Source organism: Peromyscus leucopus, chromosome 2 (genome assembly GCF_004664715.2).
Source record: "Peromyscus leucopus breed LL Stock chromosome 2, UCI_PerLeu_2.1, whole genome shotgun sequence".
NCBI classification, from domain to species: Eukaryota; Metazoa; Chordata; class Mammalia; order Rodentia; family Cricetidae; genus Peromyscus; species Peromyscus leucopus.
In genome coordinates, this window is record NC_051064.1 from 19,717,257 (window position 1) to 19,744,795 (window position 27,539).

General features: G+C 46.3%; 1 pseudogene; it reads right to left on the reverse strand.

The window, feature by feature from the left end:
• Positions 1 to 3,029: 3,029 nt before the first annotated feature.
• LOC114694618 overlaps positions 3,030 to 27,539 on the reverse strand; it is a 31,790-nt pseudogene continuing 7,280 nt past the window's right edge.

Genomic DNA, 27,539 nt, shown 5'->3' on the forward strand with positions numbered 1-27,539 from the left:
AGTCTGGCCTGTCTTCCACTGTCCAGGGTGCTTCGCACTTTGGTTTCCTCTTTCTCACTCTCGCTCCCTCTCCTTTTCCTTTTCAAATGGGGAAGTGGGCAGAAGGGAGGAAGTGTGTAAAGCAGGAGTGTTTGGAAAGACACGGAGAATCCATGGGTCTGATCACACGAACGCATTAATCAACTCTCAACCATCTCCACTGTTGTTTTTGATTTCTGCTCTTTCTAGTTTGTTGATGTGCGCAGTTTCTAGATAGATTAGCTGGAAAGTGAGTTACAACAGCCAAGAACACTGGCAAGCGGAGCCCGGGGCTCAACCAAGAAGCAGCAGGTCAACGAGTACTTTAGCTTCCCAAACTAATGTTCACCTAAGTAAAGCCTTGTGGGCTCATTGGAACCACCGCCAGGAAGGGCTGTTTTCCCTACAAATGGCCTGTTTTCTAAACCTGCCTGGACCTGATTCTAATCTGTGGAGAGAAAAAGGAACTTAAGTCAACCTCGCCACTTGGCCTCTCTGACACTAGAGTAGAAAGGACCACTGGCTGCTACTGTCCCTGCTGCCGCACCCATTGATAGCACCCTGGCTGGGCACAGCAGGAAGGTATCCTCATGATCCTAAGGTGGCCTCCATTGATAGCGTCCACTTCCTCTAGTGTCCCCTCTAGATCTCTTCTGACACCCCTGTGGGTCAAGGGGGTATTTTGTTACTGCTGTGTGTGTGTAAGTTCACACTGAGTGGGCTGCACAGACACAATGAAGACAGGAGCCTGGAGGAAAGTCCTGGCTGTGTGTGGCATTCTCTGACCCACACCAGTGGAGGTGGAGTCCTTTATTGTGTGACATGGTGAAGGAAGGAGTCTGTAGAATGGGAGAAGAGGCCACAGGGTTTTTTGTTTGTTTGTTTGTTTTAGCTAGAACCAGTGGCTATTCTCAAAAGTTTTTTGACTTATTAAGATGTCCTTTCTTGGTACTCTTTTTTTTGTTTTGTTTTGAGACAGGGTTTCTCTGTGTAGCTTTGGAGCCTGTCCTGGAACTCACTCTGTAGACCAGGCTGGCCTTGAACTCACAGAGATCCTCCTGGCTCTGCCTCCCAAGTGCTGGGATTAAAGGTGTGCCTTCTTGGTCCTCTTTTGAGGGTCATAGTCTGTAGATGAATTGCTAAATGGTGTTATTAACCTGGAGCCAGATATTGGGGTTAAAAGTGAGAGATCAGAAAAGCAGAAAGAAACCAGCCACATTCTCACCACTTGGAGATCCTCAGCCAAAGAGAGCTACTTTCTGTATTCCCATGCCTATATACCTTTCTGTTTTGTATCTCACTTTCTCTCTCTGCCCAGCTAAATAACTTCCTCTTCCTGCCCAGCTCTGTCACTTCCTGTCTGTCTGTACAGACCTCCAGACCTTTATGGTTAGTGCTGGGATTAAAGGTATGTACCACCATGCCTGACTCTGTTCCCAGTGTGGCCTTGAACTCACAGAGATCCAGATAGATCTCTTTCTTCCAAGTGATAGGATTAAAGGCGTGTGCTACCATTGCCTGACTTCTATCTTTACTACAGTGGCTGGCTTTTTCCTCTGATCCTCAGATAAATTTTATTGGGGTACACAGATAAAATATCACCACAACATTCCATTTTGTGTTGCTCTAACACAGTACCTGAGATGGAATAAAGAAAAAAAAATTCTATTTGGTTCATAGTTCTAGTGCCTATAAAGTACAAAGAGTATGATGTCAGCATTTGTCAAAGGTTCCATGTGTTGTCACAACATGGAGATGACATCGTATGGCCGCAACACAAGTCAGAGACCTCATGTATGACGAGAAAGGGAGCAGAGACCCTGCTCCACAGACTTGAGAAACACCATTTATCCATCTGCGAGGCTGAGCTCCAGGACCCGATGACTTTCCAGTAAACCCCCCCATGTAAAGGTCCCATCTCATCAACACCGCTATACTGAAGACCATGCTCCTAACACACAAACTGTGTGGGAACAAACCATAGCCAAACCACTGGCAGTTAGAAGAACAGGGTCTCACTGTGTAGACCAGGCTGGCCTCAACCTTGTGGTAATCCCCAATCCTCTGAGTCCTGTACCTATGCTCAGCCCATGAATAGTTTTTAGGGGTTGTTTGGGTCAATACTCTTAGCCTTTCTGGGTTTCTAGCTTCTTCAACCCCAAGTCTGGGTTATGTGAGACAAACAAGAAATCCCCAAGACACCATTGAATTCAACAATGAGATGTTAACCCTTCTCTAGGATTTAATTTACAGATACCAGAAATACCAAGCTAGCCCCGATGTGCCTGCTCATCCGCTTTCTTCCCCTAGTTCTCAGAGCAGTGCCCGGGGTTCATGGTGTCCCCAGAGTCTGTCCACAGTCTGGACCTTTGTATTCAGGGGGAAACTCAACAGTGCTAGGCGGCTGTTTGGGGAAGTGCACAGAGTTCCCTTCTCCTGCTACACAGCATCTGCCAGCACGGCAGGAACGTAGTCGGAATTCCCATGTCTGTTTCCTCACTTTCCAGGTGAGAAAGCGTAGGGAATTAAGGGATTTCCCCCAAGTCATCACACTCAGATCATCAGGCTTGGTGACCTGCTGAGCCACCTCACTGCCCGGGCTTTTAAATGGAGTCATGGGTTTTTAAAAAGTCTCTATTTGAGCTTGGTGTGGTGGCACACGCCCATATTTCCAGTATTCAGGAGACTGAGACAGGAGGACATCAAGTGTTAAACCAGCCTGGTATTAAAACAGACTATGCCTCAAAACAGTTACGAAGGCTTCGTCTTCTACAGCTATGTGCCTGAATATTTGCTAACAAGACATAAGGCTCAGAATCGGAGAAGGAATGATCAGAGGCTTTCCTCAGAAAAAAAGATGTTCAACGGAAATGTTTTCTTTTGCAACAGGAAAAATACCCTAGGAATACCACCAAGAGAAATGAGCAACCTCTCTGTGAAAAACAAGAGTGGCCATGGTAGTGCACACCTGTAATCATGATTCTTTGACTTGGAATTACTTCTAAGTTGATTTAGAAACAATCCCTCGATTGTAGCAGCTGGCATGACTGCTGATCTCTCCATTCCTTTGGGGCGAGTCTGCCAACAGGAGACAGGTTCCATTCTATGCCAATTTGTGTTGCTGTATATGTCCATGCAGAAACACAGACGAGGACTCCACCGCTAACATAGCATCTCCATATTGGTCACGGAAGTCAGGAGTCCGTTTCCGGTGGCTCTGCCTTGCCACCACTTGCTGAGTGCTTCGAACTGGGAGATGGCTCACTGCGTTTTTGACAAAGGGCAACCAACATCACAGAGAGGAAGATGGAACTGCAGTGACCACAGCACTGCCTGGGTGCAAATTCGCCCCAGCTACCCTTGCAAAGATAAGATGAATTTTCGTATCGTGTTGATTTCTCAAACATTCACCACCCTGATTAAATATCAAGGTCTGACCACAGAGAGCCTTAAGCTAAGATTCATGCCTAAAATTCAGGGGTTCTGTGAACTTGGATGGAGAAAACCTGCCGTTCCCTCCACTATGAATGCAAGCAGGGAAAGAGTGCTGTCAGCAGCCCCGGGATGTGCCCGGTAGAGCACAGATGTTTACACCACGGCCACTGTGGTAACTGAGAAAGAGCACATCACAACCGTGCTGGCTTTTTGTTTCATTCCTTCAGAATTTTTGTTTATTTTGGCCACTTTTATTTACTTATTTTCTAGACTCGGAGTTTTAAAAGGGGAGATGTGTTTCTTACTGTGGCAAAGCGAACATTTCCTGAACAGGAAGCTCTCTCTCTCTCTCTCTGCAGCTTCCTCAGCACCGTGGTGGTCTTTTGTGAATTGTGTTATCTCAACAATAGAAAAGAGAGCTGGGATTATATACACACAAAATCTTACCCATTTTATATTGTTGAAATGGCATGTGTCTCGTGACTCATTTATTAGGGTTGCTAACTGTTTAGTCTTTGGGTCTTCCAAGGGCATATTAGCTCCCCAACACTAGCCCATTACCTGTTCACTGCTACAGAGCAGGGCCTGGTACACAGCAAGTGCTCAGTAAGTGAACAATGAGTGACCGACTGGGTGTATTTTCCTGTGTAGGCTGAGCACTTAGATGAGGTGACGATAGGACCAGGGCAAAGGAGACCGTGGAGAAAGGTGGGGTCCCTGTTGATTTGACCCACATGAGAAGAGAGTGGAACGCTCTGAAAGTTTAGAACAGAGTGCTGTCGTGAGCTCTGGGATCACACTAGGACATGTTGAAGAGAACCCCAAATGATGAGAACGGGGAAGAACCACTGGGTTTGGTTTTGGGGTAGAGAGAGAGCAGCTACAGCTGAGAAAGCGGAGTGGAATCCCTTCCGCCCAGGAATGACTGGCCGAGGGGACAGTGAGGAAGTCTGCCAGTGAACGGACAGCTGCGCATCCGCTGGCTGTGCATCCGCTGGCAGCACCGTTAATTCAGTAGAAAATGCACTTGTCTGTCACTCACCACTCTCAAGAGGAGGAGCCCTCTCATTCATCTTTTGTTCTGAGAACAAAGAGTCCCCAGTTTCATGAGTGTCCCGGGAGGCTTCCAAGAGCTGGGCTGCACAATCAGAACCAGGCTGCTGTTCTGAAGCCCAGTTCTTCTCATGACAAAACCAACTCCTGAAAGTTGTCCTCTGACTCCTATACATGGGGCACGACACACTCCACAGTAAAGAACTTAAAAAAAAGAAAAATGAGTGAAAAAAAAACTTTCTTAATATTAGCAAGTATTTATTCATGTTTAAGTAATTTTCTCATAACTAATAAGTTAGGTCTCAAAAATATCCAAGCATTACCCCTGATGTTCTTTCCTCTCTCTTCAGTTCGAATGCACATGTGTAGCCCTGATGCCACAGGGCACGTTTTAGTTGTCACTGGTGACATCCTGTTGTTATCCTTCCCCTAACAGCAACATTCAACCCCTAGTTAACCCCGATTCTCTGGATCCTGGCCCAGAAACAGTCACAATCCTTCACGTCCTGATGGAGGATGCTTGGGTGCTTCCTTCTGCTGTCTGTCTTCTCTCCACAGGCCAGCGTGTCCCAGAGTCCCCGAAGGAAGCCTGTAGGACAGACGTGGTGGTAATCTCCCGAGGAAGAGGTGTCTATCCCTTGGGTGCATCATTGGCAGTTTGGGGCATTACCCAAGGATCAAACACGACTTTCTTACTTGCTTCATTTCTTTTTCCTTCACACATACATATTTGCTCACTTTATTTCTTTATTTTTTGAGACAGGACCTAATGTAGCCAAGTCCAACCTGAAACTAAGCGGTGATAACTGAAGATGACCTTGAACCTCTGCTCCTCCTGGTTCACCTCCCCGGTGCTGTGACAGGCCCTCGTGATCACAGCACAAGCACTTTACCTACCGACCGAGCATCTCCTTGGCCCTTGACCACTTCTGCAGGCACCTACATTTCTGTTACTGAGGATCCTGCATTTCCAAATCTGTGGCTCCCTCCCTCCCTCCCTCCCTCCCTCTCTCCCTCTCTTCTCCCCTCTCCCTCCCTCCCTCTCCCTCCTTTCCTCTCTTCCCCCTCCTCCCTCTCCCTCTCTCCCTCTCTTCCCCCCCCTCTCTTTCTCTCCTTTTTTCCTTTTTGGTTAAAACCTCTTTTATTCATGACTGACTTTCCCCCAGGCTTCCCCAGCCTTTTACCATCCCATGACCTGTAATAGCATTTTCTGCGCCTTTCCCCCATCACCTGTGGTACCCACTGCAAATTTCCTCCATCACCTGTGATACCCACTGCGCATCCCCCCCACCACCTGTGGTACCCATTGCACATTTCCCATCACCTGTGGTACCCACTGTGCATTTCCCCCATCACCTGTGATACCCGCTGCGCATTTCCCATCACCTGTGATACCCACTGCGCATTCTCCCCCCATCACCTGTGGTACCCACTGCGCATTTCCCATCACCTGTGATACCCACTGTGCATCCCCCCCCCCCGCATCACCTGTGGTACCCATTTCGCATTTCCCATCACCTGTGGTACCCACTGCAAATTTCCCCCATCACCTGTGGTACCCACTGCGCATTTCCCCCATCACCTGTGGTACCCACTGCGCATTTCCCCCATCACCTGTGGTACCCACTGCGCATTTCCCCCATCACCGGTGGTACCCACAGCGCATTTTCCTGGCCCTCAGTCCATTTACTACTCTTGTTGCCCTCCCATTTAAACTCGGAACAATCTCTTCACAGGGTGAAACCTTTATTCGGCTTCTTCTTTTGCTTTTAAGCACTTTTATTTTTAAAATGTTTAAAAATATTTCTCTCCATTCTCTACCTCAGTGAAAAGCGATCCAAGCTCCCCTCCTTGCCCAATATCATATTTCATCTTTCTGTTCTCCAACCGGCTGCTAGCTCACCCCCCCCCGCCCCTCCCAACCTTGGGGACCTTCCTTTCACTGCCGTTAACCTACCGCGATGGCAGGTCTCTAGGGTCTTTTCACAACCCTGGTATGAGGGCTGAGAGAGAGTGTGTGTGGCACACAAAAAGACAACGAAACCCACTGTTGACCCAGCGCCTTGTGGATCCTTCACCCTGCACCAGTCCTGTGCATCCCAGGAGCCCGGAGGGGACGCAATCACAGCTCCCAACAGTGTGTGTCTGGTTCGAACATCAGGCTGGGCCCTGGCGTGCTCGTGGCTCCTGATACCCAGGGTAGTCCCACATTCTGTGCAGGAGCTGGGGCTACCCCAGATGAGCCCGAGGTATGAGGTTGTCCTCCTCCACTGGAGGTTTCTTCTAGAAACCAGAAGGACCAAAGTTAACCTTTCCCCCAATTGTGCTAAACTCGAACACTCTTTGATTACCTGGATGCGTTCGGCTCCCTTCCCCTGACTTCACCGTTCCGCATCTTCAGACACTCCTCTCCAAGAGGCAGTTCCCCACACCCCCCTTCAATGAGACCTGTTCTCATCTGTCCCTCCTGAATTGCTCTGGATGTCTCTCCGCTCCTCCTCCTCCTCGACTGTGAGCTCAAGACAAAGCAGGTCATGGTCCCCTCACGACCCTCTCAAGCGCTCTCTTTGCCCTTCCTGGTCACTGGTTGACGTTATGAGGGCCCTCTTTCCCTTCCCCAGACTCCACAAGCTTCATTTTCATCCTGAAACTTTTCCAGGAAACCTTCTCCATCTCCGGCCATACCTTCCTTTCCTTTCCACACACTCTGGCAGATGGAAAATGATTTGATTATTATTCTTCTTGATGCCCTAAGGAAGACCCAGCTTCGTTTTTTTGATTTTATGAGACTGCTCACCTAACATGCATGGTAACTGTACCTATTATACATAGTTTAACTTCCGTATTCATGTTGGGTCCGGGGTCACAAGATAATGGGGAACAGACCACCAAAGTCTATTAAACCAGAAGCAAACTTTATTCCAGAAAAATAAAAATAAAAAATTAAAATAAAACACTGCAGGGCACAAAAGCTTATCAGCTAGCTGAGGCCACAGCCGATGTTGGAATTCTGGGGCTGTGTCAATGGAGGTGGGTACTGGCCCCCTTTTATAGTGTCAGGCATGGGGTGCATGCTAGGAGTCACATAGAAACAACTATTAAAAGTTAACTTTGGTCCAGAAAGTTGTTGGCTCTAAGGGGCAGGGAGGTTAAAGGTCACCCCTGGCTGTTGACAGAGGATCTGGCTGTAAAGCAGATGGCCACTGTTAGCATTAACCTTTAGAGTGATGACTGTCAGTTTTCATCTCTTAAGCTTATAATTTTATATTTTTATATTCCTGGACCCTTCATTCATATTGTTCTTCTTTACAGCTCCCTCCATGTCCCAACTCATATTGTCAGAATGTGAATCATCCCTGTGTCTTCCTGTCTTCAGATGAAAGTATCTAGCATGTAGTAAATAAACCTCAAGTGTTCACTGACATGATTTGGTTCTATATTCACTGGGTCCAGGACAAACCCAGGGTTTTTCTGTGAAGCTATGATGGCCTGGAACTCAAAAATTATCCTGCCTCAACCTCCCGACTGCAGAGATTAGATATGTGCATCACTATGCCCGGCATCTGGCCAGCATGCTTTACAAGAACTACCCGATACTTCAAAAAAATCTCAAAACCTGCGTGTGGGTGTTAGGAGAGACATGTCTGTGCATGGAATTCAGAGGGTGGTGCGGGGTGTCTTCCTCACTTGCTCCGAGTATTATTTTGAACCTGGAGCCTACTAGTTTGGCTAGACTAGCTGACCAGAAAGCCTAGTAACCAGCTTTTTCTGTGGGTGCTGGAGATCCAAACTCAGGCCTTCTTGCCTCACAGCAAGCACTTTACTGACAGCTGTCTCCCAGCCCCTCATGAAACCTTCCAAAGTCATTTGTGCAAGGGTAGCAGGTCTTGGCAATCTTGCGAAGAGCCTCTTCCTACTTGTGTGTTTAACCCTGTGATTGCTAACCTGAGGTGCAGGAGACCAAGAAGCTCAAACTCTGTGGTGGGCCGCTGTTACACATTAGCAGATGCGGAGGGCACTGGAGATGGACCCTTCCCTCCTAGTCAGCAGCTTCTAAAACCAAGGCCTGCAACTTCAGGACTCAACTGTTGGTTGAAAGAATGGGTTCAAGGTTATATAACTGGGTCTGGGTGGAGACATGATAGTCTAAACGTCTCGGGAGGTTATTAGTAGATAACTATCTAAACTTTGTAAGAGTCTCATCTAACTGGAGACTTTATGACAAGGAATAAGGTCAACCCCACACCCCTCTTTTCACTTGGAAGAGACAATCCAAATGGATCTGTCAATCAATCCCCAGATGGGAAAACACCCCTCAGGGAAAGCTGCCCATTCTGGACTTCAGAAATAGAATGAAGAGACAGCAACAGCCAGCATGCTAAGACAGAGCAGGAGCAAAAGACATTCCAGGGTCTGTGGCCTTGGGGGCCTTGCCTAACCAAGAATCATCCACCAGGAGGCTACTTCCTGGTGGGTCAACACCCTGAACCTCAATCATCACCTGCTGCCCCACAACATGGTTACTGGCTCCTGGGCTATACAAGGACCTGTCTCAAAAATAAAAACAAATGGAAACTTATATAATCACTGACTGGAAATGAAATGAAACAAAGAACAAATAACAAAATATTATAGCACTCAAGCTGGGAAAAAAAAGGCACTTTTCTTACTGGAATGGCCTAATTGGTAACGGCAGAATGTTGGAAATAACCTAGATGGTAGAAGGAAGAGCATGTAGTCATGCCTATGTCGTGAAGTCCATCTTCTTGTGTGGCTGGCTTGTGTTGGAAGTTGAGCAACTGGAAGCTGGTTTCTCAAATCTAACTTGCAAAAGTACTGGAGAGCTTGGATTTGACAACTGGAGAAGCACCTTGCCAACTGCTCCTAATGGTGACTCCTCTGTTGCTGGCCTGGGTTCTCTAGGCCTCGGCCCATGACCAAGGCCTGTGTTTTCTGAAGCCAAGTATTGGATTTGAGGGGCGGCATGTGCTGGTGTTGGAGGGAGGCTTTGGCTCAGATCTAGGCCCTGTTGTCTGGAGTTGCTGTACAACACTGAGAAGGTGAGAGGAAATGCCATACATTCTAACTTGTTTGCACACAACTTCAGACGAGACCTGCTCTTAGGAGTGATGTTCTCATCTGGGAGCTTTCTTACCTCCCTACTAAATGTAATCTTCCTTGCTTGCTCCCCGCCCCCTCCCACTGTTCCCCCTCTCTCCTTCTTCCTTTTCTCCTCCTCCTTTTCTCTTTTGACAGAGTCTAAGGTAGCCCAGGTTGCCCTCATTCCCACTAGGTAGCCTGGGCTCTTCTTGTACTTCTCCCAAGTGTTGTTATGATTATAGGCATGCATTATTTTGTCTTCTAAACTTCTTTAACATAATTTTTTAAAAAAACTCAGATGTCTACTGTTTCCCCTGAGTGTTCATAATTAGGGGACAGATGTTGAGAGCACTGGACATTGGGACAGTGAGATGATGACAATTATGATGCAAGAAATAGAACCCCACTGTCACCACTCTGTCTTACCCCATCAAAGGGACCATGAGGTGGAGTATGGGGAAGCTGGAGCACAGCAGGCCACAGGACACTGGTGACCATGGCGGTGAGTGCAGTCACTGAGGCGGGCGTCCCCACAGGAGGGACCGGGAGCCTGGGCTCCATTGGTGTACTTGGCATTTGTGGTTTCCTTACTCTGAAATGTACTGAGAAACTGGACAGATATTTTGTCCCATGAAAACGAATGCCCTGGAGATTAGGTCTGCCTGGGAAGCAGAGAGTAGGCGAGTGAGGAGAGCAATCTAAGGAAACAGGAGTTTGAAGGGACATGTTTAAAGTTAATTTTTTAATTAAAAAATGTCCATTGTTAAACCCCGACGTGGTGACACATGCCTGTAACCTTAGCACTTGAAAGCCTGAGCTAAGAGGACCGCCAAGAGTTCGGGGCTAGTTTGGGCGACTCAATAAATCCCTGTTCAAAAAAAAAAAAATGTCTATTGTAGAAAATTTCAGGGGTGGGGTGGGGTGGGGGAGAAGTACAAAAAAAATAGGTCTGTATTCCCACTATGCTGTGGATGATAGATTGATAAATAAAACACTGCTTGGCCAGCAGCCAGGCAGGAAGTACAGGCAGGATAAGGAGAGAGGAGAATAGAGAGAACAGGAAGGCAGAGAGGAGGAGATGCCAGCCTGCCATCCAGGGAGCATCGTGTAAAGGCAGCAGGTAAAGCCATGGAACACGTGGCAACATATAGATGAACAGAAATGGGCTGAGTATAAGAGTAAGAGCTAGACAATGGTAGGCCTGAGCTAATGGCCGAGCAGTTTAAATAATGTAAGTGTCTGTGTGCTTATTTTACAAGTGGGCTACGGGACTGCTGGGGCTTGGTGGGTCTTGGAGAGGAAAACTCTAGCAACACCACTATGCTGAAATGACAACTCCTAGCATTGTGTTGTATTTTTTTCAAATATTTTAAAGTTGAATGTATAATTTCTGAAACATATGATCAAACGTACGCAACTGAAAATGGACTGTGTTAACCACTTTAAGTGTATGGGGGGGGGGGACAATACAGATATTCACACAGTGCAGGCGCTGCTACCTGAAGGCTTTACCTTTCACAAGACTAGAACTTGGTCCATCAAAACATAATTTACGCCGGGCAGTGGTGGCGCACGCCTTTAATCCCAGCACTCAAGGGGCAGAGCCAGGTAGATCTCTGTGAGTTCGAGGCCAGCCTGGTCTACAAAGCGAGTTCCAGGAAAGGCACAAAGTTACACAGGGAAACCCTGTCTCAAAAAAACAAACAAACAAACAAACAAAACCAACCAAAAAAAAAAAACCCAAAAAAACAAAAATCAAAACCATAATTTACATGCTTGCATGCCAGCAATCCCAGCACTCAGGAGACAGGAGCAAGAGAACCAGGAGCTTGAAGCCAGCCTGGGCAACACAACACATTCTGGACCAGCCTGAGCTAACAGTGAGACCTTGTTTCCAAAACCAAAAGTCAAGCTAAGCTACCCCCACCCTCGTCAACACACACAACTTCCTGACCACTGTTTTCTTCCCCCTTTTCTGTATTGGAGACTGAACCTGGGCCTTCTGTAGCCAGGCAAAAGCTCCATGACAGAACCACAGCCCTTGCAACAATGGCCACTATGTATCCTGTCTCTCAGAATTTAATCAAATACATACCATGTATTATTTAAATTTAAATGATACACTATGCTGTGGGTTTTTGTTGTTGTTGTTTTTCTCACACAGGGTTTCTCTGTGTAGCCCTGGCAGTCCTAGAACTCAGTCTGTAGACCAGGCTGGACTCGAACTCACAGAGATCAGCTTGCCCCTGCCTCCTGAGTGCTGGGATTAAAGGCATGCGCCACCACCGACCAGTCCCATGTTCTTTTTAATTAATGCTATGTTATCTGTTTCATTAGCTAGCCTTACCGGCATCTTTTTAAACAATCGGGCAGACAAACTTTGAATCTTAGCAGACTCTGGGAGGAAAGAGACAGAGAGGAAGAGAGCGCAGTGCTTCTTGAGTGAGGGGTAAGTCTGGGAGTAGCTGATTGTGGTGGGGACCATGATGATGTTTATGGTATGATCTGCTATATGGATTTTTCTCTTTTTACCTTTCCTTCTCATTTGTTCACATGCACTCTCACACACAAACTTTTGATCGTTTTTTTAAAAGATGTATTTATTTTTGTTTTATGTGTATGTGTGTGTCTCCTTGTCTGTATGTACAGTACCTGTGTGCAGGTGTCCTTGCAGGCAGAAGAGGGCAGCCAATCCTCTGGAATGTTGCATGCTCTTAACTGCTGAGCCATTTCCCAGCTGACATGTAAAATGCTGTAAGTAAAGGATTCTGTAAAATGTGTTGGTGGACTCCAGAAAATAAAGAGCATTGAGAAATGCTCACTTGCTTTTCTTTCTTTCTTTCTTCCTTTTTTTTTTTTTTTTTTAAATGTGTAGCCCAGGCTGACCTCGAACTCGTGATCCTCCTGCCTCCGCCTCCTTCAGCAAATCCTACCGCCGCCGCCACCACCACCGGCACTTTTCTATCTTGATGGAGAAGCTGCATTCTTTTTTTAGAATGAAAACTAAAGAGAGCTGGGAAGATGGATCAGCATGCTGAAGCCTGCATGAAGCTGCAGGGCTGCTTGTGTCTGTGACCTAGCATGGCAGGCAGCAGGCAGAGACAGGGCTCCCTGGAGCTCACTGGACAAAGTTCTGTTTCAGGGTGAGACCCTGTCTCAAGGCAGTAACAGGCAGAGAGAGAGGAGGACACTTATTGTCCTGCTCTGGCCGCTTTTATTTGCTGGTCACCTCCATACTCAAGTGCACACACACACTACACACATACACACACACTCATTCACAGATGCACTCACTCACTCACATACACACACTGACTCACACATGCACACACACACTAAAGAGAGAAATTTGTCTATAACTTACTCTATTTTTTAAGTCCATCTTAATGTAACAACCACAGATTGCCAACATTTTTCCTTTGTTATTGTTTATATATTATTATGAAAAAAAGGAACCTACAGAATAAATAATTTTCTCTTTCCTATGAGAGGTATAAGATTTTTGGTCTCACTATAGCCATTTCTCAAATTTATACTGTTAATAAATGCAGAAAAATGTGGGTGGTGATTGCTTTTAACCTAAAACACTCACCCAAGAGGAAGGGTTTTCTCTGACTTAAAAAGAGGGAAGTCCCACCCTGAAAGCTCTGGGGATGAGGCAGAGGCCTGTTTGGGTCCCTTCTACTTCCACAACGCTTTGGCTCCACTCAGGGTGTGCTTTTGAGTGCTGTGTGGTCTGGTGAAGTTCACACTCTAGGGATGTCGAGATGGCTCAGTGGATAAAGGCATTTGCTCTCAAGACTGCTGGAGTTCACCACTGGACACCACATGGTGGAAGAGGAGAACCGGTTCCTATCAGTTGTCCTCTGACCTCCAGACATGTGCCATGGCATGTGAGCAGGCCCTCCCCACAAAATGTTTAAAGATTTTCACACTCCCCCCAAAACCCTAAATTCTGTCAACTACAGTTTGATCTACACCAAGAAGCTAGATGGACTCGTAGGGATTCAAGGCTATTTTCCTTTAGACGTTTGAAAATCTACCTATGAGTCAATCATGCTCAGTGCGCAGCCACCAATGTTGATGTCTCACCTCTCAAAAAATGGTAGGTTTCTTCTAGGATTATCCTCTACCCAACACTAAGGCTCAAAGGCTTTTGCGCAGATGAAATTTTCATGTGTCAATGATGTGGGGTACCACCACTGTAGGGACAAATCTGTTTCCTGCTGAGTATATTCTAGGCCACCATCAGTGACCATTCTCCTGGGCTTTTCAGTAGCTGACAGCAGTGGTCACGTCATCTGTGCTGGACTCTACCATCCCTGTTTGCCCTGACTTCTGCTGTCTGGTCCAGACTGCTAATAGTTCATATAAGGGGTCAAAGGTAGAGTACCTAGTGCTTGATTTGGCCTAACCTAACCCCTGTCCCATCCTCAACACACACAGAGTCTCCTTGGACAGACCGTCTGGAGACCTGTTTCTGGAATGTTCTCTTCTTCAACCTCTTCTTGCTCCACACAGAGTTTAAGCCTCAGGTCTCCTTATTCCTAAGACACCCCTCCACTGCTTTATCTCTCAAGTATTTCCTATTGTGGGGCATCTGTAACTGTCTGTAAAATAATTAATCCTCCACCAGAAGAAACAACCTTTGAGTAACGCCTCTGCTGACCTTTTCATTGCCCCAGGCCTCACAGAACATCTGTAAACAAGTCCAGGCTCTCTTGCCTGGCTATGGGATGCAGATAATTGTCTTTATGTTCAAGCGTAAGGCTTGGAGTAAAACATAACTAAGTCTGTGTGACCTGGAAATTGAAAACTGATTTAAACTGATGGAGGGAAAACTTAGAGCTTAGACCAACCCAATCTGTCCCCGACCCCCATCAGCCAATGCAATCTGTCTCCAGTTCTCCTCCACCCTCTCCCCCTCCACCCCATCAACTAACCAATTCCTGTCTGTGTCCACCTAATCTGCAAGGAATAATTGGGCAATCACGAAGTGACCCTGAAATGGAGATATCTGTAAGAGTTAGGTTTCGAATTCGTTTCCTCCTCAGGATGTGGTCGGTGTGCAGAAAATAAATAGAACAGTAGTAAATAGACTGGCAAGGCAGTAATTAAACTCGAAAGAACAGCTAAGCGACACAAACGTTATCATGGCAATTGTAGCTAGAATTTCTTTTTCTTCTTAAAAGGAAAACAATACTGATAATACTGAAACGATCTGGTTTGCTGAAATGTTTGGTCTAGAGGTTTCCCACTTTACATGGCCTCTGACTACATGGGTGTCAGGCCATCAAACCCACCACATTGTGATTATGCTAGAACTAGACCCAGCTAGCTGGGAATCAGCCGTCTTTAGAAATGAACTCAGAAGGTGTTGGGAAAAATTGGCTAAATGATACAGTTCTCAGCTTAGTTCATGCTCAGGAACTTTTCCGTGAAAAGCTTCTGACTTGGGACATCTATTGTGTCCGTCAACCAACTCATTGTTTTCTATTTCCTGGGCTTTTCCTGCTGGACTTTCACACACTGTGCAAGGTATGCGTGACAATGGCTTTATTTATTCTTGTAGCTGGACAGAATAAAGCTCAGCAAAGTCAAGTTCTTTTGCTTTCTTCTCCCCACTCCTCAAGGTGACTAGAAAAACAGGATTGGAATCAGTGTTGGCCGCCTCCCAGCTTCACGCTCCACACTTTGGGTTGAGCCAAGTCTTAGGGCACGTTTTGTTTGCTGGCTTGTTTAAACCATGCAGTTCTGAGTCAGGTAAACGAGCTTTAGCCAGACGAAAGCCAAGTGTCTAATATGCTTCTTTTCAGGATAATTTTATTTACAGTAATTGTTTCGCTGCTTTTCATGTAATACATTGTGTTCTCAACAGAGAAAGAGGTCTGTATTTAAACTTTGCTATCTGGTGACTTGGTTCGTGTTCTTTGCATCTAATGACATCTGGCAGAACCCAAAGTTCCTGGGTAGTGACATAACGCACAACACTGCCTTTGTTTGCTTGTCTTTTAGACAGCGTGCTTTCTAGAATCTTAGATTTGGAGGGACTTTATGAGGTCACCTAGCTGCAATTCATACCCAATGCAATAATCTCTACCGTAGTACTCTGGGCAGTGACTGTCACCCCTTGTTCCCAACATCTCTATGACAAGGCACTCACAACTGAACAAGGCAGTTCATTTTTTTTTGAGATGGGGTCTCACTGTGTAGCCCTGACTGGTCTGAAGTTTGCTGTGTAGACCAGGCTGACCTAGAACTCACACAGATCCTCCTGCCTCTGCCTCACAAGTGTGCAGATTGAAGGCTCGTACTATCACTCCCAGCTTTATTCCCCTTTGAATACTGGATTGCTGGGTAGTCCTTCACGCTGCCACAGTTAACTATGATTTTGTCTTCTGTAACTTTAGTTCTTTGGCCCTAACATGTTGCTAGCGAGATTGAAGCCACGTAGTTTGAGTTGCGGGTAAAGTTCAACTCTTGGCTCTGACGAGTGTGTGCAGTTTCATATCTCCTCCTGACAGGGCGACTCTCTGGTAAGCATGTTTTGTTCCTTCATTCTTCCTCTTTCCTAACTCATATGAGTGCCAATCTTTAATTCGTCAGAGGGAGAAAAATGCAACCGAAATAACCCAAGTGAGACAGACAACTTAAACAACTTTTGGGATTGGGACGAGAGGAACGGCCCAGCAGGTAAAGGTGCTTGACACTAAACCTAATGCCCTGAGTTCATCGCCAAGTCCCACAGGTAGAGGAAAACCCCCTGAAAGCTGTCCTCTGATTCCCATATGTGGGTGCACATGCCACACGCACACACACACACACACACACACACACACACACAAATAATTAATTAATTAAAAACGTTTAACAAGAGCCTTGAGATAAGCCCTTGTTATGTAGATTAAGACTCTTGATTCTCCTGCCTCAGTCTCTCAAGCGCTGAGACCACCGGCGAGACCCTCCAGCTCTGGCTAGAGACAGCTTTTGATCCAGTCATGGCCTGGTCTCACTTCCACCAGGACAGAGAAACTATGTGATCATCTAATCAGAAAAAGAAGTCTAAAAAATGCTTAACTCTAACAGGTTATTTGGAGTAAGGGATTATCGTAATATATAATAATAGTCATGAGGCTAGTTCCCCAGTGACACAATCCCAAATGTCATAATCCTGAATATTGAAATCCTGCCAAATCATCCCTGAAGCCTAAACTCCAGGAAGTCACAGTCCCTAACGATTCAAATCCTGAATGCTGAAATCCTAAAACCTCAACCAGGACTCCAAACTGCAATTCCCATTGGGGGAAACTGCTGGGAAAAAACCCAATAACAACAACATAGAGTCTTTAACTTTAGTTAAAGTTTCTATTGCTGAGACAAAACACTATGACCAAAAAGCAAGTTGGGGAGTTAAAGATCTGTTTGGTTTACATTTCAACATTGCTATTCATCACTGAAGGAAACCAGGACAGGAACTCAAACAGAGCAGGATCCTGGAGGCGGGAGCTGAGGAAGTAGCCGTGGTGGGGTGCTGCTTACTGGCTTGTTTTAACCCAGGACCCCCAGCCCAGGGATGGCCCCACTCACCATGGGCTGGGCCCTCCCCATTGATCACTAAGTGAGAAAATGCCTTACAGCTGGATCTCATGGAGGCATTTCCTCAACTGAGGCTCCTTCCTCTGTGATGACTCTAACTTGGGTCAAGTTGACACACAAACGCAGCCAGTCCAGGTAGTCAGGCCAGCTTGGGGGAAGGGATTAGTTGACATGCTATGACAGGGGTGAGTTTATTATCTGCACTGACATTCCTTCAAGATTTTAATGAACTTACCCTGCATTTGTGTGAAGAAGCCAGAAAAGTTAATGACTGGTTCCCAAATAAAGGCATGAACAATAGGATGAGAAGACACGTGCACCTGCTACTGTCTGCTCACCGCCATTTTTCTGCCAAATGTGTGGTCTCTACATGAATACCTGCAGAGTGAAGTTTTGTATATCCAAGATGATGCAGAAGTGTGACATAGGAGAGGGAAAAATGGAGGGAATGTCTGTGTCAGTGAATATCAAATCACAGAAATAATGAAAACAAACAGTATGGGGCTGGGGGATGGCTCAGCGGATAAGAGCACTGGCTGCTCTTCCCAGGCCCAGGTTTGATTCCCAGCACCCACATGGCAGCTCACAATTATCTGTACTCCAGTTCCTGGGGAGTCTGATAACCTCTGAGGCACATTGGTCCACATACATACATGTAGACAAACACTCATACACATAAAATAAAAATAAATAACTGGAAAAAACAAAACCAATCAGTACCAGTCAGAAAATGACTGTGGCCATTTTTTTTTCCTCCTGAGAGCCATGCCAAAAAAAAAAAAAAAAAGGTCAGAAAGAAAAGAAAAAAGGCATCCCCAGGATGAAGGACTTTTAAAATCTAGCCATAGTCACCTGCTCCTACAGACTCACTTCCAGACTCACTGCCTACAGCCCATGCCTGCGACACACTTTTTTATCGTGTTGAACTTTCTGTAGCTTTGTTTCTTGTTTTAGTTTCTTCCCACAAAGTGTTAAATCTTCAGTTTTACTTTTTACAGCTCACTGTGTTACATAGTTCCTCTTCAGATCTTCTCAGATATTAGATGCTTTTTTTCCTGGCTTTTGCTTTTGCTTTTGTGGGTGGCAGGCGGGTAGACAGGGTTTCTCTATGTAGCCTTGGCTGTCCTGGAACTCACTATGTAGTCCAGGCTGGCCTCAAACCCACAGAGATCCTCCAGCCTCTGCCACCCGAGTGCTGGGATTAAAGATATTTGCCAATACCATTAGCCTCTGCATGCTTTTTTTTTTTGCAAAATCAACTCTATGCAGAAACATTGTTATAGTTTATTTGGTGTGGTAAAACTCTTAAAACCACACTGGGGTGTGGTGGCACACGTCTTTAGTTCCCAACACTCCAGAGGTAGAGGCAGACAGATCTGAGTTTCAAGCCAGTCTGGTCTTTAGGGCAAGTTCCGGGACAGCCACAGCTACACAGAGAAATCCTGCCTCAAAAAAATAAATAAAATAAAATAAACAACAGAAAATGTCAAAATTCTGTTTTAGTGGGGCAGTGGTGGTGCACGCCTTTAATCTCAGCACTCAGGAGTCAGAGGCAGGCGGATCTATGAGTTTGAGGCCAGCCTGGGCTACAGAACAGGCACCAAAGCTACACAGAGAAACCCTGTCTCAAAAAAAAAAAAAAATCTGTTTTAGAGATTTTTTTTTCTTTTTTTTTTTCCATTTGAGAAAGATAAAATTTCTCAAGACCTTAGCTCTTTGGGTAACTGCGTATTAACAGTGTTGACCTACTGTGTATGTGTGTGTGTGTTTGTGTGTGTGTGTATGTGTGTGTGTATATGTGTGTGTGTATGTGTGTTTTCTTGTAGTGCTGGGCATTGAACCCAGGATCTCAGATGTGCTAGGCAAGTGCTCTACTTAATACTGAGTGATATCCATGCTCCTTAATGTGGTTTTTAAAAAATTTATCTTATAAAACATGAAAATTGCTCATGGTATTTCAAATAACCACATTTATAAGATACACAAAATTATTAATCAAGAGATATGTATATATATACATTTGCTTTTTTGTTTGTTTTATGATGCTGGGGCTCACTATGTAACTTTGACTGGCCTGGAGCTTCCTATGTAGACCAGGCTGGTCTTGAACTCATGAAGACCAGCCTGCCTAACCTCCCAAGTGCTGGGATGAAAAGCATGTGCCACCACTCCTATCATTGGCTATAGTTTTTTTAGATGTATTTTATGTTTTTGAGTGTTTTGCCTGTATGTATATCTGTGCACCACGAGTGTGTCTGGTGTCTGGTGCCTGAGGATCCAGAAGAGTGTGTCAGATCCCAGAGACTGGAGTGACACAGGTGTGAGCTGCCATGTGGGTGCTGGGAATTGAACCCGGGTCCTCTGGAAGAGCAGCCAGTGCTCCTAACCACTGAGCCATCTCTCCAGCCCCTTCCTGCTTTCTGATAGTGCAGGCTGGCCTTGAACATGCTATGTAACTAAGGAAGACCCTGGACACCAGCTCTTCTAAGCTGTATATTTTGTAATTTTGCATTTTGAACTATGTGTGAATATGGCTCATCTGCTCACAAACATTATACCCATGCAGTTCTCATTAGTGCACCCATGGGCTATTGTGCTCTCTAAATATGCATCTGTATGTAAAAATGTGTGTGTGTTATATTGTTTCATTTGTAAAGAGGCCTATGAAATACTACATTGTATTTTTACATTTCTCAAACAAATCTCTTAAAATGTAAATTAAAGTCTTTTAAAATAAATTTAATTTTTTCCCCAGAAATGTAATTTTAGAATTTCAATCTTTTGTTATTTTAGACTTAGGGGTTTTGGACTTTTTATGATTTCAACATTTGGGATTATGATATTTAGAATCTTTTGACTTTATGGCCCAAGTCTGAGTAGGAAGTTTTTTAAAATCCCCCCTCCCCGCACTGCCTGGATAAGGTTTCACTGTGTTGCCCTGGCTGTCCTATAACTTATTCTGTAGACCAGACTGGTCTCAGACTCAGAGATCCGCCTGCCTCTGCATCCCTAGTCCTGGGATTAAAGGGATGCACCACTTTAATAAAAGAGCAAGTTCCAGGACAGCCAAGGCTACGTAGAGAAACCCCGTCGGGGTGTGGTGTGTGTGTGTGTGTGTGTGTGTGTGTGTGTGTGTGTGTGTGTGTGTGTGTGTCTTCAGATATGGAAAACACCTTGGGCAGAGACAGTACCTGAGGAAGACGAAAACCTGCCACCCCAGCCCCCAGCCCGGGTTCAAATCTTGAGTGTTGTACAGAGCACAGCTGTGTTTCACTACGGACAGAAGTTGCTGTTACATGGCGTCCGTGCATTCCCCTGGCATTCACGGGGAAAAGTTGTTCACAGAGAACTGTCTTTCTGAAGGCCCCAGGGGAGGTGCCTGTTAATTTACTGAAACAGACAGAGCCAAGAGCCAGAAGAGCCGTGGGCGTTGCAGGAGCTGAAGTGGCAGCTCGGCTGGCATGGAATATTCCAGAACCCGAAAGCAGAACCCCTTCTTCTGCGGTGTCTGCCCAGCGCCCTCTACTGACAGAGTTCCACATCCTAACGGCTGCGGAGGAGAAATGTTTAAAGAGCCAGCTAAACATTTGCTGCGCAAGCGATTAAGGGTGAACTGTAGTGGAGCCAGTAGGCAGCAGCAGACACACCTTTGCATTCCTCTTCTCTCCGCAGGCCCTGCACACTCCCTTTACACCTCTAAGATCCATGCTCCAGCTGCACACGCCCTTTATACCTCAAAGACTATATACGCTCCAGGCTGGACCTCCGCTTTCAGCAACCCTAGGGAGAAAGCACTCTGCCCTCCCAATATGGCACCACATTGTTCCAGATTACATTTAATTGACTCTGATATACTAAACACATATCATATATTTGTTTCTGAGCCAACCATGGTGGGCATGTGGCTTTGCTGTTCCAACAGGCCTGAAATGAGGTATCCCCACTGGAGGTTGGGGTGACCTAATCACACAGAGAAAATTCCAAATAAAAACAAGTTGTCAGTACCACTAGGGGGAGGTTATACCATCTCTCTGGAGCGCTACCTGGAAGTGAAAACTCTGGCTAGCCTGGCTTGGCTAAGCAGAGAGGCAAGCACAGGAAGGCTGAGGTTCTGCAGGTATGAACACGGTGGCCCTTCCCGAGCAGGAATGTTATTGCTGTGGGTCACTGAGCAATTATCATCGGCTTAGGAAAAGAGCAGCCGCGGGAAGGAGAGGGATTAGAAAACCGGTGAAAACTGGACCAGGAAGAGGCAAGCCCAAGGGTCACTGAAGGGCATTCTGGGTAGTTCTGAGCAATTCCTCAAGATCAGAGATAGGCAGCTGGCTCCAGAGGCACCCAATGAGTGACCTTCACCAACATTAATGAGAACGCTCCAAAGCTCTGTTAATTTACACATCCTTTATATGTGTGTGCTCTGTGTGAGCGATTTTATGCACTCTTTGAGCTAATAAAACGTCTTCAGGAACCAACACAGTCCATTCTTGGACTTATGACACTTTTATACAGTATTTCATTTTTCCTTGAGAACTCCATACATGCATATATATCCCCGTTCTTCCCTCTAACTTCTAGATCCCCTCTCCCCAGCTTCATGACCTCTTTTTTGTTTTGTGTTTTTGAGACAGGTCCCACTATGTAGTCCTGGCTGGTCTGGAACTTTCTATGTAAATTTGGCTGGCCTTGAACTCATATCCATCTTTCTCAGCCTTCTGAATACTGGAATTAAAAGCATGAGCCACAGTGCCCAGCCTCTTTTTTTAAATAGCCCATCCAGTTCAATTTGTGTTGCTCATGTATACATGGGTGTGGGGCCATCTCTGGAGCCGGGTTGACCTACCAGGAGCCACACCCTTAAAGAAAAGTGACTCTTTGATAGCCAACATCAACTGTCAGCAGGTCTGCAGCTCGGAGTGGGAGTTGCCGAACTCTTCTGCACTCCTCGGGCTGGAATGTGGACTGGCTTGATTTTGTGCATAGCTGTTTATCCAGGTCTCGTTCTGATTGTTTTTCTCTGCTAGGTAGGTGTTGTGGACACAGGCCCTATAAACCACACAGATGTTTGTTACACCTCTCCCGCTCGGCACTGCAGAGGCGGGCGTTTTGACATCACCAGGCTATCTGGTCCAGCTGCTCACCTAACAATAACCAGAGGAGCACTGGTACACAGGCTTCATCTAAACCTAACGGGACACACTGAGAGAGATGAATCCAGAATATGAAAAGAGAAACACATTATTTATCAGTTGTCCGCTATGTTCATAAGGATAAAAACACTGTGCAGCATGCTTCTATGTTACTGTCTACAGCCATGACTTAGTCTTTTCTCTGCTGTCTGGTGTGATTTCTGCTTTGGTCATCTGAATGCTGCTGGCTTCTCTCCCTTCCTTGAAAAAACCCTTTCTTCGGTAGGGTTTCTACCTGAGCAAGTTGGGGAGGAAAGGGTTTATTTGGGTTTCACTTCAGCATTGGCGTTCATCAACGAAGGAGGTCAGGACAGGAAGTCAAACAGGGCAGGAACCTGGAGGCAGGAGCTGATGCAGAGGCCATGGAGGGTGCTGCTTAATGACTTGCTTCCCATGGGTTGCTCTGCCCACCTTCTTCTAGAACCCAGGACCACCAGCCCAGGGATGGCATCACCCACCATGGGCTGGACCCTCCCCCATTGATCACTAATTGAGAAAATGCCTTACAGCTGGATCTCATGGAGGCATTTCCTCAGCTGAGGCTTCTTCCTTTCTGATGACTATCTTGTGTCACGTTGACTCACAAAACCACCCAGTACAACTTACCTCTTGTCAATTTGACACACAAACATCACTATACATATTATTCATCCTCAAGATCTTAACTTTAAAAGTCCCACAGTCTTCACAAATTCAAACACATTAAAATTTCAGTTCCTTTAAAATAGCCAATCTTTAAAAAAGTTCAAGTCTTTCAGCTGTGGGCTCCTTTAAAAATCAAAATTAAATACCTTCTTCAAGAGGAAAGAACTGGGGCTGGAGAGATGGCTCATCGGTTAAGAGCACTGGCTGCTTCAAGAGGAGCCAGGTTCAATTCCCAGCACCCACATGGTAGCTCACAACTGTCTATAACTCCATTTTCAGGGGATCTGGCACCTTCATACCAATGCACATAAAATAAAGTTAAATAAAAAGAGAGAGAGAAAAGAACCAGGGCACTGGTCAGAATCAACCAAGCAAAACCAAACCCCAACATTATAAATAACTCAATATCTAATTATCTGGGAATCACTCAAGATCTTCTGGACTGCTCCAAAGGGCGTGGTCACGTCTCTGGCTCCGCCCTCTGCAGCACACACAGTTTATCTTCTGGGCTCCAGCTGGCTCCACTCTGCTGCTGCTCTTCTTGGTGGTCATCCCACGGTACTGGCATCTCCAAAATGCTGGGGTCCCTTGCTGCAACTGGGCTGCACTTTCACCAATAGCCTCTCACAGGCTCCCTTCATGGTGCCAAGCCTCAACTTCTTTGCAGGACCCCTTCAGTCCTGGGCCTTCAACTCCCACTGAGGCTGCACCTCCACCAATGGCCTCTCCTGGCTTCTCATAGGGCCAAGCCTCAGCTGCTCTTCGTGACCTCTTCATACCCTCAAAACCAGTACCACCTGGGTGACTCGGACACATTATCAAGTCAGACTGCTGGCATGAGGTACAACCTTAGCCACCTCTGGAACACAGCTTCTCTGTGCTCTCAGGAAACACCTCCCAGAAGATTTCAGCTCAGAGATGCTGGTCTCCTCTTAATCACTGCTAATTTCTTAGCTCCAACTGACCAGCGTCAAGTATCCCAGCAAAGCAAAATTTTGCTTAGTGGTTCTGGTATCTTGTTAGTCACAGCTGATTCTTCAGCCCCAGCTAACCAGAACCACAGGATCTTAATTCAAAATAGTAAGCAGCACGGGTGGAGTCTTTAAACTTCCTCCGAAACCTCACAAGCCAGGTCTCCATCTTCTGCACTGCTCTTAACATTATTATCTTCCAAGTTCCACAGAACATCCCATAGAACCTTGAACACTCAGTGGCTCTTCTTGCCCAAAGTTCTAAGTCCTTCCACAATCCTCCCAAAACATGGTCAGGTTGTTATAGCAATACCCCCACTACATTGGTACCAATTTGTCTTAGTTAGGGTTTCTATTGCTGCAATGAAACACCATGACCAAAAAGCAAGTTGGGGAGGAAAGGGATTATTTGGTTTATACTTCAGCATTGCTGTTCATCACTGAAGGAAGTCAGAACGGGAACTCAAACAGGGCAGGGACCTGGAGGCAGGAACTGATGCAGAAAGCTTGCTCCACATGACTTGCTCAGCTTCGTTGCTTATAGAACCGAGGACCAGCAGCCTGGGGATGGCACCACCCACTATGGGCTGGGCCCTTCCCCATTGATCACTAAAGGAGAAAATGCCTTACAGCTGGATCTCATGGAGACATTTCCTCAGCTGAGGCTCCTTCCTCTGATGACTCTATAGCTTGTGTCAAGTTGACACACAAAACCAGCCAGTGCACCCTCCATTGACTCCTCTTAGAGAAAAACTTATGTTCTCTACTATGACAGTTCACAAGGTAATTACTCTCCAAAGGCAACTATCTACATCTTAATCCCTGGACCCAGTATGTTACAGTAAAGGCTGTTTTGCAACTATGATTTGGTTAAAGATTCTGAGATGGGGAGATGGCCCTGGCTTATCTGGCTGGATTAGGGTGGTCATGCTGGTGTTTATAGTAGAGTCAGAATCAGAGAAGGGAGATGCATGATGGGAGAAGAGATTGGAGCAATATAGGGCCATGAGCTAGGAATGCCAGCAGCTTGTAGAAACAAGAAACCCAAGGAAGTAAAGGATTGTGTTCTGAGCAGGAGAGGATGCTGAGGAACATGTCTGAGAAACACTGAGGTCCATGCTGTATACTTCAGTGTCACAGAATTACAGCTTGAGAATCATCAAGCGTTAGCTAGACATGTAGGAACCACAGTGTCTGTTAGGTACCTCGTGGACAAAGGCTTCTGCTTTTGTACACATTTTAGTGGGCTCAACGGTGTTTGCCAGAGACACTATTCATCAATACTGTTCAAATCTCGACCCCCAGATCCTGTGAGCATGATCTTATTTGGAAAAAGTTCTTGCAGATGCAATGACATTATGGATCTCAGAATGAGATCATCCTGGATTTCTAGACATCTCCAGTGACAGGTGTCCCTACGAGCCAGGCAAAGGGGATTCTCAGTAAAGAAATACAAGTGAAGAGGAGGGCAGAGGGGGTGGTGATGCTGCCACAAGGAACTCTGAAGCCCTAGCAGCAGAAGAGGCAAGGAGGACTCCGGAGCCTTCAGAGGAGCACAGACTTTCCAGCCTCCAGGTTTGAGAGACAAGATCATGGTTGGCAAGCCTCACTGCTTTCAGTCATCTGTGTGGTAGCCAGTCACTAGCACAATCGCTTTCCTCATGTTCTCTATTCTACCACAGTCAACAAGACCCTTTTTGCTGACCATGCTGAGAACAGAAGTCCTCTGGTCAGGCTCTCTCCGATGCCTCTGGCATGTTGGCCTGTCCTTCCAGACTCCCCTCTGCTGTGCTCTGACAATCCATTAATGCACACTTCTCTGCGTGCTTCGTAATCAGTGCAGCTAGAACAGCGCCACTAAGATGAAAACCGTAGCAGCCAGGTTGACATAATTGTCAACGACCCAAATGGACAGTGGGGGCTACAGTGATGGAGCAAAGTCCAAGAGACCACCAGCTGGGCCAGACAGCGTGTGCGTGCGTGTGTGTGTGTGTGTGTGTGTGTGTGTGTGTGTGTGTGTGTGTAAGAGAGAGAGGGAGGGAGGAAGAGGGAGAAGAGGGAGAGAGAAGGAGGGAGAGGAGAGGAGAGGAGAGGAGAGAGAGAGAGAGAGAGAGAGAGAGAGAGAGAGAGAGAGAGAGAGAGAGTGTCTGTGTGGTGGGGGTGCACATGTCACATAGTGCAGGTGGAGGTCAGGTGTCAATTTTCTCCTTCCATTGTTGGTTACAGGAATTGAACTCAAGTTGGCAGGTGTGCGTGGCACACTCTTTCATCTTTTGAGCCATCTTCCTAGCCCTTGATGCCAGATATTACCATGCACTAGTCTCTGTGCTCAGCCGACTGTTTTTGAAACTTTGTCATAAGCCTCTGGACAAATGGAGGTTGAGGTTCATTTGTATGCTGGAGGTCACACAGGTAACAGGTAATGTCAGCAGGGAATGAAGTCTGATGTCTTCACAGACATTTGAAGAGAAATAATGTCTCCATGCTGTAAAGGAATATATGGAAAGGGGAGACATCCTGTCTGGATGCCCTCAAAAAGGGACACTCTACTTCATAGAAAAATGGCGCGGGGTAGAACTAATGATGGTCCCTCAGTCCCCACTGAAACGCAGGTCCCAAAGCTGGGAGGTAAGCCTTCTTAGAGAAGAAAGCAGGCTTGTGGGGTCAGTTGTCCCACTCTCTACCTGTCCCAGCTTCAGGGAGAGCTGAGCTCTGATGCAACCAAGTGGGAAATCCAGGGAGGCCCCAGAGGAGGGAACTTGCACTCTTCCTTGAGCCTCAAGGCTCCTTGACATGGCTGCTCTCTCCTTGTCTGCAGCCCTAGCACTATCTGGAGCCAAGCCTTGGAGCCAAGAGGGCACCAAAGCTTCTGTGAGAAAGCAAGGACTGGGTTGAACAGCAAACTGGTATCTCCAGTTTAGAGCAGAGACGCGAAGCCAAAAATAAGCAGACTGAGACATGGTAACTGAAGGAGGGGAGGGCTCTAAGCTGACAGCTTGCACAAGAGCGAAGGAGAACCAGGGAGGCCTGTTCAGCCTTAGCTGGAGGTGTGCCCCCAGAGCTGTGGGCAGGTAGGTGGCAGAGACAGTGAGGGAGCCCCCACCCCCGCCCCAATGCAAGAGCAACTGATGCCATGCAGTGTGTTAATGGACAATTTGCTTGTCTTGACCCTCATGGGCTGATAGCCATGCTTGACCATTTTTCTGGCACTGCAGATGTAGGTGTGCTCCCAGGGACTCTCAGATAACCTCAGTGACAAGTTCTTAGTGTCCCATTACCTTCGTTTCTGCCAGGTCTGTCACACCTATACCAAAGCTGAGCTATTTCAGGGACCATACTTATGAGTCATCCTGTCGATTCTCTGTATATAGTTTTTACCTCTGCTCTATAATCTCACTCCTTTGTTCAGTGTATATGGGCAATTATGTTCTTTTCTTTGCCTACCTTTTCCCCTGTGAGATCAAGAGAGCCTCAATAACAGAAAAGGCAGACACAGTTTTCCTGACTGTGTCATGGATGTGGCGGAAGCTAAGCT